Raw genomic sequence first — 14,743 nt, 5'->3', positions numbered from 1 at the left:
TCTTACCTGTCTGTCACCAGCTTGTCTCTTACATACTCACAAAATATGTACATGAATGATACTATTACGCACCCACACAAAGACATGCATGTACATTAATAATGTATGAATGCTTACACAAATGTATACACTGCCTTTGTTTTATATGATTTGGTGAATATCTGTGTCAACCAGGACTATACTTCAGCACAGAGGAACCAATCAGATTCCATAAAAAACAAAAGCTTTTCAAGGCTGATCATAAATAAATGGCACAAGTATATTAAGTAACACACACACACTGTACATGTGCATATACACAAACAGACACATTCATGTCCTTTCAAATACATACACCTGCCAACATACAGTATACACCATATGCTGTTCTTACCCATTCAGTTCAGGTGTTAATCATGGCTCCCCTCTGATGTATGTACCGTCTTACTCTACGCTTTTGCACATAGCATGTTACACCTACATATATGAGCAAAAATAGCAGGTACGCCCTTTCTGATCTTGCATGCATGACCTATTGTAGCACCTTGCATCACTGAAATAGAACCAATAATTCATCTTCCTCTGCTTCTCTCTTCTCCTTCTTTGAGCATTGCTGACATTTTTTCACAAAAGTGAATATGTAAATATAAGGAATATCCAGAGTATGAAGATATCAGAGGAGAAGCCGTAGTTAGTTTTCTGACACATCATATGGTTATTATGCATGTCTGTGTGCACTGCAGGTATGCCGCTAACCCGGGAGAGCGGTTTGACTGATTTGACATTTGAATGGCAGATAAGGAATAGTTTAAACAACTGCTCTAAAAATAGGAAGGTGATGAGAGATCCGTGACCCTTAGACGTTATCTGCCAAGTGAAATGAGTCCTCCCTGCATAGTGTGGGTGATGTTCATCATAGAGTTTAAACTAACAGCCACACATATTAAGCCACCTGCTACAGGCTGCATGAAATGCTGTAGGTGTCATGTTGGAAAATGTCAACAAGAAACTGAATGAGAAGCAAAAGCCCTGACAGCATAGTAACTTTATAACCTTTACTGTGCTGTAAAAGAAAGTTAGTTTGCTTCATTTTTTTTTTCACTACGTGTCTCCTGCAAGGAAACATTTCGTTGTTTGGTATGACAGAATGCCACACCTCTCATGGTGACTTGCCTCTCCAAAATGTCTTCAAAAGTGCTATATGCGGGTAATACTTTTCCTTTTCCAGTGACACGACAGTTTTTAGACACGCAGCTCGGTTACAAAGGCGCGATTGAAAATGTAAAGTGAAAATGAATAAAGTCGTGCAAAAAGAAGCTTAAGAAATGCCAAAAAGATAACATGAAGCTCCTGTGATTAGACTGCGGCAGAAAACTTGATTAAATAGAACCATGAATCGGAGGGAAACAATGGAGAGTAGAACACTGGAGAATTATCTTTTATGCTCTATATTACACTAAAAGAAAAGTCTTATAATTAAGTCTCCACATTTTCTCAAATCATGCAATATTTCTTGTATATGCAGAAGGGATACAACTTGAAATGTGGTTAATTGTCACAAAACCAAAATATAAATTGAATGTTTGATATTTCTCGAATGTGGTGAAGTACACTAAACTGTGTATAAAATACAAAAGTCTGACTTTCGATGTGGGCTTTCAAAACCTAAAATTAAAACCACAAAAATGAGTGGGTTTTTTTTAATAATGTCAAGACAGTAGAAGAATTCAGATAAATATTTGATGTGATAATATTCATGAAAATATCACTGATGGACTCCACAGAGAGCAGTGAGTGCATGTGAGTCAGAGCGGATTTAGTTCAAATGTGATTAACTTCATAACACTCAAATAAAGATGATTGGATACTGACGATGTAGTCATCAAGCCAGTCGAGAAGAGGGATCACCTGTGACACTTAATTGATTTCTCAACAAGGTGGTGTTAATTGTGTGGTTGACAGGCAGCTTGTTAAACACAGGGCACAGCTGACAGCTTTCTGAGGGTGGATTCATGTCACATGGGAGCGACTATCAGAGCGACTTCACAGCTCAAAGCAACAACAAAGTCAAAATGTTCAATATGAAGCTGTCATGATGCCTTTTGGTGATAATTTTAGCTTGTTTCCACATATGTGAACTGGTATGGTGAGTGATGCATTTGAGTACTAACAGCATAGTTTTGATTACAAGATTTGTGGTAAAACTGAGTAAAGTAGTAGCCTAACATCACTTTGTAGTAGGAGTTCCATAAAGCCAGTGAAAGAGCCAAGCAGCATCGTGACATTGGCCATTTGCTAAGCCACGCCCCCTTTAGTTACTGTTGCTATGCCTGTCCATTCTCACACGGCACATATGCAGTTTACAACGGTAAGGGTGGCGAGTTTACCGCCTGAAATTTGCAGTAATTTCACACAGAAGTAAACAAAGGCAGCCTTCTCATTTCTAACTCATAACCATTGATTTTTTTGGTTTCTAGTTGATTTGTTCTAAAACAAGACAGGGTCTTAAATATGGCTACATACTGTAAAGATTGAGGCTAAAGCTACAAGTCCCTGTCAAAAAGTAGGCATCCTCACCAGCTGATGATCCATTTAACTAGAAGACATGGAAAAAAGTAGCAATGGAGTAGTATTTCATTGCAGGATAGAGCTAGTTATCCCTTATTCCTATAGTACAGTATTATATAGAACAAATGTCATTTGTTCTAATATAACCTTTGGATGGTTTGAAAGCTTGCTTGAAAAACATTCTTGGATGAGCACCACGGTGGTTCGATTTATGCTTTAACATTCGAATTTTTGAACTTCAAATGCAGTGACTAAGTAATTTGATGCAAACCCTGTTTGGATGCTTAGCAAGTTAGACTATGTTGGATCGACATAACATTTTTTAGTTCATTTTTACCTGTAATACTGTCCTGTAATATTAGGGTTGAAAAAATGTTGCTCCTTATTAACATGTCTTCTACATCAAGTGCCTATTTACATGCTTCTTGCTTTAAGATGAGTCAGCTGTAAACATTTTAAAGTCAGCAGAGCCAGAGTTTTGAGCCAACTCACAGAGTTAGAATTAGTTAAGAAGCTAGCCAAAGCTGATAAAATATGCCTGTGACAGTCATTTAAAGCATCCGTTGTTGCTAGAAATGATAAGCTTGCTTTTGTCTTCTTGTGTCTGAAAACAAAGACCCATTGTTTGAAAAACTAGGATGAATCTTGGAGTGGTAAATCTGACCCATTATCATTACAGTAATGAACAGAGAGCTTGACAAGCATAGAAACAGTAACTAAGGGGAATGGGGTTTAGCGAACCCTCACTTCCTTTCTTTTTGATGTATTATTACAAAGCATGTTGGAAATTGTCAGAAAAACACCTCAATTATTGTCACAAAGTTGTCTTAGTGAAGGAACACTCAGTCGTATTAATGAGTCTGCAGCTTCAGCTAATGAGCCATGTGAATGGAAACATGACATGTTGCCAAAAAATATCTTTAGCATCATAAATGTGACAATCAAAAGACTTGAAAAGACAAATGCAGCATAGAGGAACAATGTGAAGACATGCTGACTGCACATCATAAGTCTATGGGTGGTGCTGTGATGAAATGTCCTGCTGTCATTCATGCTCTGTCTCAGTTGAGCTGGAGCTGTTTTTACTGTATATAAAACACTGTTAACTGTTCCAGCAGTACTTCTCTACTTTATTGATCTATCTCTTTCTCACATCATTACATGAGCTAGAGAAGCCAAACACAAGAAAGGACGATTCTGGATTCACATGTATACACACCAACAAAGGCACTGCAGGCATGCATAACAAACTTACGTGTGCAGCCATAAATCAATGGGAGTTTGAAGTCAATGAGCCATTAATAAAGACTAGGAAGGCTGCATGTGTGTCTGTTTTCAGCTATTTTAATCATTAATCTGAAGTCCTTGTGTTCAGAATATTTTTAAAGTGTAATTTTGCCCACAAAAAACAAAAAAAGGCTTTCTTTTCTGTGTGGGATTAATAATCAAACATTTAATTACTTAGCTTACAGCACATTTCAAGCTTCCCCAGCAAATTAATTTGTACATGTGAGTGTGTGTGTGTGTGTGTGTGTGTGTGTGTGTGCAGCCAGTTTTCACAGTTAAAACAATATTCCTTCATTTGAAACATTCTGTTGAATGTTTTAATGTGACTTATTGTCAATGTGTCTGTGTGTATGTGCGCACACATTCATAGCCTGATTTTCTGATAACAGAACCTCATTATTTCTACATGGTAACTGATGCTGTGAAGCACAATTATCCTCTAAATGAGAAGGAAATTAATGTTTTATAATTAGCTAACCACCGACCGAAGACAGACTATTTGTGTGCGTGCGTGTGTGTATGAAACAGAATACGATTAGCACGAAACTATACATTGTTAAATATATTCATTCTTCAGTGGCGGGTCACAGCAGCAGTAAATCTACTACCACTTACAGAGAAAATGGGAAATGAACAAATCACCATAATTATCCACATGCCTTCCAAAACACAAACAAGTATCATTCCAACTGCTTTACCATTCGACTGGAAATTCATTTTATCCCATCAGTTTGCTCTACATCCAGAACAAAAACCAATGAAATGACAGGATGTCACAATAAAGGACTCCTTCTTGCAGAGGAGCAATTAAAACGTATTTTATCTCTGGACAAGTCTTATGCCTTGAGGTAGTACACTGCTCATAAGATATCGGATGTCATATTTACAAGAATTTCTGTGACTAAATTGGAGCATTTTCATGACCTAAAAGTGTCATTCCACACCTCTTTGGTATTGGATTTCCAGAACAATCTGATTTCTGCTACAGTCATGCTGGAAATCCCAAACTAATGCAATACATGTTTAAGGTTTGGAATAAAACACTGGGTCCATATTGGTGCAACACATTTTGTTACAGGAGTTACCAGTACAAAACGTATTTATGTCAATAATCAGCAACTCTGTTCATATCATTGTCCGGCATTAGCTCAACATGCGTTAGCTCTGCCATCACCCTTGGATGTGATTGGGACTATAATCACCTTAACATTATGGTTTTAACTTCTCCTAAAACTTCATCTTAAAAGATGAAAAGAAAAAATAATCAAAAGCAAGCATCACGCTACATACAGGAATACTGGCTAACTCTTTACAAGTCGACAGGTGGCTGCTAGCAAACTGCTTGTCTTTTAACAATGGTCTCTGAGGTTACTATACATTAACATGTATGGAGCTTTTTTGACTCCAAATGACCCTTAATGCTAACCATTAACACTTTTGTTAGCCTGTGAATTTCTAAAATTATTGCCAACACTAATCACTAATGCTAATTGATTAAAGGGTGACATACAGTATTATACCCCTTTTCCACAAGTTAACACAGTTCCCTGGGGTTTTAATAAAATATCTCTGACATGCTTTGGTCAAAATACCACAAGGATTAAGCACCACAGCAGCCTTCTCACCCTGTCTAAACAGCCCTGTTCAGAATAGCTGGTTTGAGTGCCTGGTTCCTTTAACCCTCTGGAGCCAATGGGGACAGCTTCTTCATGTTTTTAAAACATCGCCAAAACTGTTTACTTTGGGCTAGAGCAATAATTTTTTCTCCTGAATCCGTAGACTTCCCTCTGCACAGTGTGCACCATTATTTCTGCCTATGGGTCAATTACACTGGGAAAATCACTGTGTAAAGTTATAAAAAATGTGGATGCAAAACTGCATTCATTTACTATGTACGCCATGTTTGCTTGTTATACAGATATGTTTTCAGCGTAACTGTAATCTTTTTCATCAATAACATCATCGCACAAGGCTTCCAGTCAATCAGAACATTGATATTCTTTGACAGATGGGGTAAATAAGCCAATCAGAGCTTGTTTTCCATATTTGTAAAACTAGAGTTGTATACAGTCGAAGTTATTCAGTCTGTCAGTGAGAAAAGTCAGTCAGTCAGGAGTAATTGTCTTTTTTTTCCAGAAAATGTTTAGAAATGAAAGCAAAAAACAGAAAAAGTTCTGTTTTACACACAGAAGTGTGCTTTGGAGCTGATCTCCAAAGCAGCATGTTAGTTGAGTGGAGTTGTGTTACACTAACGATGAGGACAATTTCATTGATGGAACTGATCTACAACAGGACATGTAAGTATTAGTTAATTTAATTATCTACTTATTTTGAGGGGTAACTATATGTAGACAAAATATAGAGAAAGGAAAGGTTTGGGGGTCCACAACAATGTTATTTATTGGGGAGGACATGCACATGTCCCCCCCAGTCCCTACGCCCATGGTGCAGACACTGAAATGTACAATCAGAGCCAAGTGTCAGGGGAGCAGAGCCCTGCAACACAACACTCTGCCCAACTCATACCAGCCACAGCCAGACACAGGATGCAGCAGAGGCCTCTGTCACCAGAGTCCAGCAACACAACCTTCGTCCAACTCATACCAGCGACAGCCAGCCACGGGATGGAAAACTGAGAAGGTTCTGGACACTTTGCCACAGCCACACCCAAGATTCATACCCAAGAGAAATCCCGGTGTCCAGCAACCACTAATTGGAAAGGGCCCCTTGCAGCTGTTCAAATACTTTTTTGATCACAGGACTGTTCAGATAATTTGTAAAAAATTAGAACATTGCAAAGGGAAAACAATTCAAATGGACTGACCATTCACAAGACAGATTCCTCAGCATTTCCAGAAACCTGCATATGAGTGATCTAGCCAAAGACCTTGAAAATGACCAGCCTGTTGTTGGGGCAGCCTGATAATAAGCAATAGCAATAATCCAGCCTAGAAGTAACAAATGCATGGACTAGTTTTTCTGCATCTTTATGAGACAGGATGTGCTTGATTTTTGCAATGTTACATAGCTGAAAAAAGGCAGTCCTTGAAATTTGTTTTATGTGGGAGTTAAATGACATATCCTTATCAAAGATAACTCCCATATTCCTTGCGGTGGTGCTGGAGGCCAGGGTAATGCCATCCAGAGTAGTTATATCATTAGATAATGTGTTTCTAGGGTGTTTAGGGCCAAGCACAATAATTGTTTTGTCAGTTTCTCAGTTTTGTCTGAGTTCAGTAGCTGAATTGCAGGTCATCCAGGCCTTTATGTCCATAAAGCTATAATATATAACTATTCCATATAAAAATGTCTAAAAACAACTACACCTATGTTATATATTTTTTTCAGTTGTGTGCTTACATTATTCCAAATGTTTCCAATAATTTTCAAACTCAGAGAAATCTGTCATTTTGATCAAGGTAATGGTCCATTTAATTTGGTCACCCATCAATGACATCATACCCCCTCTACCAAAGAGTATACGCGCACAAGATGCATGCGTCAGCGTTTGGTTGTCCGCCACAATGGCATCTACCAAAGAGTATACGTCTACAAGATAATGCGCCAATACTATGTGACCTTTAACTAATCACTTCCTTCAGACTGCAAATTGCTTCCAGCACAAACGCATATATCTCAGCCTTACATGTAACCTTAAATTCACAGTACTATCTGTGACCCAAAGAAATGTTTGGAGAGTGTCTCAAAGAGCATACTGTATTGTACTGTATTGTGTCACCACAACAGTCCCATTACAATACTCTTACCCGTGCAAAACATATTTATGACAGTAGTCAGCAACACTGCATATCATCATCAGCTCTGCTATTGCTCTATAAACTGAACCAGGCTCTAACTCCACAGGAATGATGCACACTGATATTGCAAAGCTCAGAACATTCTCTGCTTACCTTTTTTTAGTCTTCACACTATACAGTCAAGTTTATGACAAATTTTGTTCTACATTTATTCTACAGTCTGCTACATTCTTCTTAAATTGCCTGATATTCCCTTAGAGTATATTACGTTCCCTGGCTTCATGTTTCTGAAATACCCATCTTAAAATTTTATAATGTCCCAAAAATGATCACTGGGAATTGTGACATTTTATATTACAGAAAATCCCTCACAATGCTTTGCAAAAGGAGGGTAGTTGGTAGGTCTGTAGTGCTCAACCTGAACACAAGTACAGTATCTGGAATAAGAAACCACACAGAGAAAACACTGACACTGACACACACATTTGGTAGTGATGAATATGAAACATGCACAAGCACACAACTACACATTTACACAGGACTAACAATAACAAATACATGTACAAAATGTACATCTGAGGAGAATCACTTATCTTTACACACACATCTCTATTACACACACAATCACCAGGTACGTGCCTGTGTTCAAAGTCCGATAGTGTGTAAGATTTCGACACCTCTTTTGATTAAAAGAGATTTCCTGCAGTGCAGATACTGCAGCTGTTTGCTTCCCCGCTGTGTCAAACCCCAATACACTGCATGCACTCAGTGTGTGTGTCTGTGTGTGTGAAAAGGTTGAAATGGTTCTATACTATTTTTCTGGCTGAATGCTTCAATCAATTCAACTCCAGCTGGAAGTGCTGCTGTTACTGACTTTCTGATGGAAGCAATACAGCTGGATCCATCTGTCTGTCTGTGGAACTCATAGCCTGCTGACGCAAGTCGATCTGTAGGTGAATCCCAAGTGTGTGTGTGTGTGTGTGTGTGTGTGTGTGTGTGTGTGTGTGTGTGTGTGTGTGTGTGAAGGGGCTGTACATTTAGAATTCTCAAATTACCACACTCTTTGGACATATTGGGAACTTTGAATTTCTTAAAGAGCAGCAACTGTTCGAAGCAGATCGACACTAAGTGAGAACTAAAGAGGAGATTCTTCTTCATGTCAGGTTTTTCCATCTGCACCTCTGTCACATTGGATGGGGAAAGTAGGTAGTGGAGATGTATTTATGGAGACAGAAACTGCCGCTGTGGCATCAAGTGCTACAGATGCACCCAAACAAACCTCTGAGTCAACTAGTTTGAGATGACTGTCTTGGTCTGATAAAAGTAGAAGTCGTGCAAAAAGGCATCTCCACTCCGTCCCTATACTGCAGACAAAAACAATTGCAAGGGGTTACATTCACTCACCGAAACACAGTCTCCCCGTACAATGAAGGAGGAAAACTATATTTATAACAGTATTGAGGAAAAAATAAACTGAAACAATAAAGCTGACAGATTTAACATCAGATATTAACTTTCTGTTCTGTCTGTAGCTTAGTCTTACAGGGCACAATAACTAAAAGCAGTCAAGTTCTGATTAGTCAGTGGAGTTTGGAGGTTAAACCAGTCTTTAGGATGTGTTTGACAGGTTTCTGTGATCCACAATCTAACAGAGACAACAAAAATTATATGTCACCAGTCTCCAAAATATATAGATGTGATGTTGACTAAGCCTATTTACCTTTAAGGTTTCTTTTACCACCCTATTCTAAAGAATAGATTTGAGGACTGAGGCACAGCACATGGAGAAGCATGCAGGCAGGTTAAAGCTATACTCATTCAAGCCCTGAAACCAGCAGTATAGTTCTTTTTAGCAGTTTCCCCTTGATCATGATGGACAACAAAATGTACTTACATCCCAGTCAAGGTGCAGGAGGTAGATTAAGCCTCAGTAGTAACTGTCTCACTCAAGTGGTGGCCATAGCCATTTTCAAATGAGCTTCATAGCATCAGAGGTAGAATCACCTTTCAACAGCAGGATCACACATGAGTCTGTTTGAGTTAACCCCAGGTTATCGACAGCAGCATTTTCAAAGCATGTAGAGGGAATGTTCTGCCTGCCGAGCCTCCTAATAAGTTTCAGTTTTGACAGTCTGACTTTAATGGTTCCCAAATCAATTATTTTAATCAGACGGGGCCAACTCCTCATCTTTTATCAGCATCTATCAGGATAGAATTTCAAGGACTGCCAGCCACTGTAATTAACACCATCCGGCACAGCCTCAGCTACAGCTACTCACAGAGAAAGCAGGCTGCCCTACTGAGGGATTGCTCTTGTCACATGGTAAAGTAAAGGCATCCCAATTTGCTTTAAACTTTTAAACTTCTACTTGAGCCATCTCCTCATGTCACAAAGACTTAGGGTCGCTTCTCACAGTTATTTTAAGAAAAGTGCCACATAGCACGCACCATCACACCACAGTGGGATCTCCCTTTTATGCTGAGAGCTTTGGGCAATCAACTGTCTGAACCTTTTGCATGAATATCCCTGAAACAAAAACTGTCTCATTGCTGGCAGCTAATGTCAAAAGTAACATCTTACGTTATGATCATGAAAACCTAAAAGGACTGACGTCAGAGTTTTCATGGACAGTGCGATAAACAACCTCTATCAGAGCAATATGGCAGCTGTTTATACATCACAGTATTGGATAAGTGGGGAAACCCATCTCCAAATGGCACTACACTAGCTATGTGAAGGCTTAACACACAAACACATAGCCATGCCCACAACATTTAATTATATTAACTTATTACTCTTGTTCTTTGCAGACTCTTACCTTTGTGCCTTAGAGAAGGTACTTATGTTCCTATGAAATATATCACCATGATTTTATTCACCCTCTGTAGAGTCGTTGTCAAGGTGCTTATATGGAATATGAGGAATTATATCTGGATCCAGCAGCTTAGTCTCTAAACAATAGTAAAGCTGTTACAAGGTGAAGCCTAAACCAAAGAGAATAAATGTTAAGAATTGAACTCTAGATAAATAGGGACAGATTAACCCCTTATCTTCATATAGGGCTCACTGAACACTTAAAAGAAGGGGACCTTTGGCCTGATTTACATGCATGTTCATTCATGTGTAAACCAGTGGTGAAATGTTTAAATCACATTGAGTATTCAAACAGCTGAAACACTGATATCGCTAGTTATCAATTTGCAGGAAACAGTAGACAGCCATCAAAATGTTTAGGTCACAAACTGAAATGTGTGGAAGTTAATGCATGAAGTATTCTGCCCAAGCATTTTATACCCTCAAATTACCTTATTAATATTAACGTATACATGTACCATGTGGTGCAACTTATGGGACCATCCATGTCTCTCTCTTACCTTGAGAGGGCCCTGTCCTTTAGGGGTCACCCCCTCTGGAGAGCTTGTTGCTGGGTGTAAATATTCAAGTGAGTCCCAGGCTGAGACCAACTGGAATTGGAATATGAAGCATGAATATGATTGGATGTTCCTAGTCAAACAGCTGAGAATGAGCTGATGACTGTCAAGCATATTTTAAACAGCTGATGCCAATCAGCCAACATGGTGTTATACTTTATTTAACCTAATCTCAACCTAATGGGAGCCCTAATTTTTAACCCCAAAACACTTCTCAAACCTCAAAAAGAAGCAAGGAGCTGCAACATCTGCTCACTGGGTGTTTTCCTCATATCTTTCTGATTTTATTACCACATTTTATCCTCAAACATACATTAATATCAAAAATTTGAATGCACAGAATGCCATACAGCTATTGCCCCAATGAGCTGCTTTCAGTTCCATCCTGAGGATATTAATGATGTGCAGATGCACTCCTGCTGGAGGCGAGCTCATAGGATTCCCAAAGCATTTTACATCAACTTCAAGGACAAATTTACAGTATATTAAATAGCAACCAATACATTCAATGACGCACAGTGAGGACGCAGATCTTTGGGGAAGCCATTATTTCCTATCCTGTTAAAATGAGCTTCATTGACGGAGATAAGTGATTATGCCAAGGCTGAATTGAGGATTAACACTTGTACAAATTAAAGATAGTATACTGGATTACACTGTATTGCTTTTTCTTTCTAGGTTTTAATAAGTGAAGGTGAAGACTTTTGCCTGAGGGTGATAGACAGGGAAAGGCTGTATAGTCATCAAATCATAAAGGTTCATTGCATGCAATGAAGGTAATTAGGCCTGGGAGTGGGACAAAAGGAAAACCCATGGAATATCTGACTTGAAAGAGTCAATCTCCTGGAGAGCATGAATGTGCTCAGTCAAGTTTTATGTGACTTATGTACAACTACAGTTTTTGCCTGATGATGGTGCTATAGGAAAGGTCAGGGAGTGACATTAAAAAGGCTTCATCTTATGTCTAGCCATTCAATCCTTCTCATGGACCAAAAATGTTGATGAAAGCTTATCTTACATCTATTCTGTTCCACCCAAACATCAAAAATTAAGATTCTCCTCAGCACTTTTTCTTAACAACGTAGCGACATAAAAACCCCTGATAGTTTGGGGATTAAACAAGACTCAGCTACAATGAGAACAGCCTATTTCATTATCTCTCTATTATCTAGTCATTGTGTGTGTCTGTAAAACAGTATCTGATTTTCCCTGGGTGATGCCTACACAGTGGAGAATTTCATCTGAAGATAATTATTGTTTCTGCTCAAACAGCGTGGCTTCTTGTTTTTATTAGAAAATGTAGCACCTGTGACTAGTTTCTATGTGTAGCCTTCTGTGTGAGAGAGGATGAGTGCGTGTTTGTGTTTGTGTGTAAAATAAACCCCCCTCTTACAGACAATGCCTGCAAACTGACACAAGAAACAGAAATTATACTTTTTAAATATAGAGGGGAATGGACTGTAAGAAAAGCAGGACACACACATATGCATGCAAGCACAAACTTGGCTGAGGGGCAGAATGGATGATTCTCACCAATGGCAGGGAAATTACTCTCTGTAGGACAGTTGATTGGCCCCTTGCTGAACGGAGCCCTTAAGTTCCACCATCAAATCACATAAAAGTGTTGACAGCAGCAACACTAAGACTAAAAAAAAAAAAAAAAGCTCTTCAAAGTTAGATGTTGAAGCGAGTGATGTCTCTGTATCACCTCATCACATTCACACCAAAATTTTAACAAATCAATAATGCATTAGACTATACGACTATAGACTAGAATCAGTCAAATCAAATTTAAATGTAGACTTTACAACTTCAAATGACTTCAATCATCAGAGCCTCTGGGGATGACTTACATGACTGGTACCTAAGAATAAAAATTACACCAAGAAAGGGTAAGTGGAGTGCAACTGCAGGTCATGATGAATATTGTCAGCCAATAAGCCTCAAATATAGATGGTCTTGACAGGCTAATTGGTTAGCTCCAGTTTAGACATACAGATAGGTTGATAATTGAATGTTTAACACCAAATATATTTGAGGTGTTGTTCTTTATTTGTGTCATTAGAAACAGTTTTGTCCTGTTGTAACTTAAAACGAAATGTGTAAAATACTTATACATACATTTTTAATTATAAAGTTTATTCCATTGACTGCTATTATAAAAAAGTATTTTGCCTGTAGCACAGCTTTTAAAGTACGATTGAATTGAAAATTGAAATTAAAAGATGAAGCACCTGAAATAGAATGAGCACTGATAAAAGTTCACATCTAAAACTGATTTAACTCTGTTTGCAGAGTAAAGCATTCAACACCAGGATCTGGGCCAGAGCATGGTAACCATAGACTGTATGTAAAGATGGACATAGCACGGTGTGACGTTATCACCTTTTCCTATTGCCCCAATGAGCTGCTTCCAGTTCCATCCTGAGGATGTTAATGATGTGTAGAGGCACTCCTGCTGGAGGCGAGCTCATAGGATTCCCAAAGCATTTTACATCAACTTCAAGGACAAATTTACAGTATATTAAATAGCAACCAATACATTCAATGGCGCACAGTGAGGACGCAGATCTTTGGGGAAGCCATTATTTCCTATCCTGTTAAAATGAGCTTCATTGACGGAGATAAGTGATTATGCCAAGGCTGAATTGAGGATTAACACTTGTACAAATTAAAGATAGTACACTGGATTACACTGTATTGCTTTTTCTTTCTAGGTTTTAATAAGTGAAGGTGAAGACTTTTGCCTGAGGGTGATAGACAGGGAAAGGCTGTATAGTCATCAAATCATAAAGGTTCATTGCATGCAATGAAGGTAATTAGGCCTGGGAGTGGGACAAAAGGAAAACCCATGGAATATCTGACTTGAAAGAGTCAAGCTCCTGGAGAGCATGAATGTGCTCAGTCAAGTTTTATGTGTCTTATGTACAACTAAAGTTTTTGCCTGATGATGGTGCTATAGGAAAGGTCAGGGAGTGACATTAAATAGGCATATAAGCATTCAACACCAGGATCTGGGCCAGAGCGTGGTAACCATAGACTGTATGTAAAGATGGACATAGCACGGTGTCACATTATCACCTTTTCCATTTGAGACAGGACTGGGGTGTTGCCTTTCATGCTCTGGAAACATGCACCGCTACCTAGGAACAAAGCTAACACTAGCTTACTGAGCCAACTGTCAATCACAGCTGTCAATCAACGCCCACACAGCAGATATCAAAGCTACTATACATCTTCAAATCTTATTAGTGGAGAAATAATTGACCAAAAATAACCACCAGCACACTTATTACAGGGCCTCAATTTAGTGATTGAGACCATAATGACTTGCTGAAAAAAATGACTGACTTAGTACTTCTAGAGAGAAGTTGAGACTTTTTGAATGGGAGTCAATTGGAGCATCTACGGCTGTCTGTGGCGTTGTACTTTAAGGTACTTCCATATTGGCTTCAGCCTCATGCTGTTGACTGTAATGATAATACAGATGTAATGATATTATATCATCATAAGACCACGCACATAAAAGCTGTATCATCAACATGTTAACTCTTATTTTCAACGTCCATGTTTCTGTCCTTATTACTGTTTGAATCCAGCACACAATACACCTTCAGTGTCCTAGTGGGAGATCCCCCCCCCCATCAAAATGCTAATTTGTGGTTTGTATTTTGTTGTGTTTGTGTTTTTTGTTTTTACATATAATATTAAATAATTTT

The sequence above is a fragment of the Thunnus albacares genome, chromosome 15 (genome assembly GCF_914725855.1).
Source record: "Thunnus albacares chromosome 15, fThuAlb1.1, whole genome shotgun sequence".
Lineage (NCBI taxonomy): Eukaryota > Metazoa > Chordata > Actinopteri > Scombriformes > Scombridae > Thunnus > Thunnus albacares.
The sequence above is the reverse complement of the archived record's forward strand: the minus strand, read 5'-3'. Positions refer to the sequence as shown.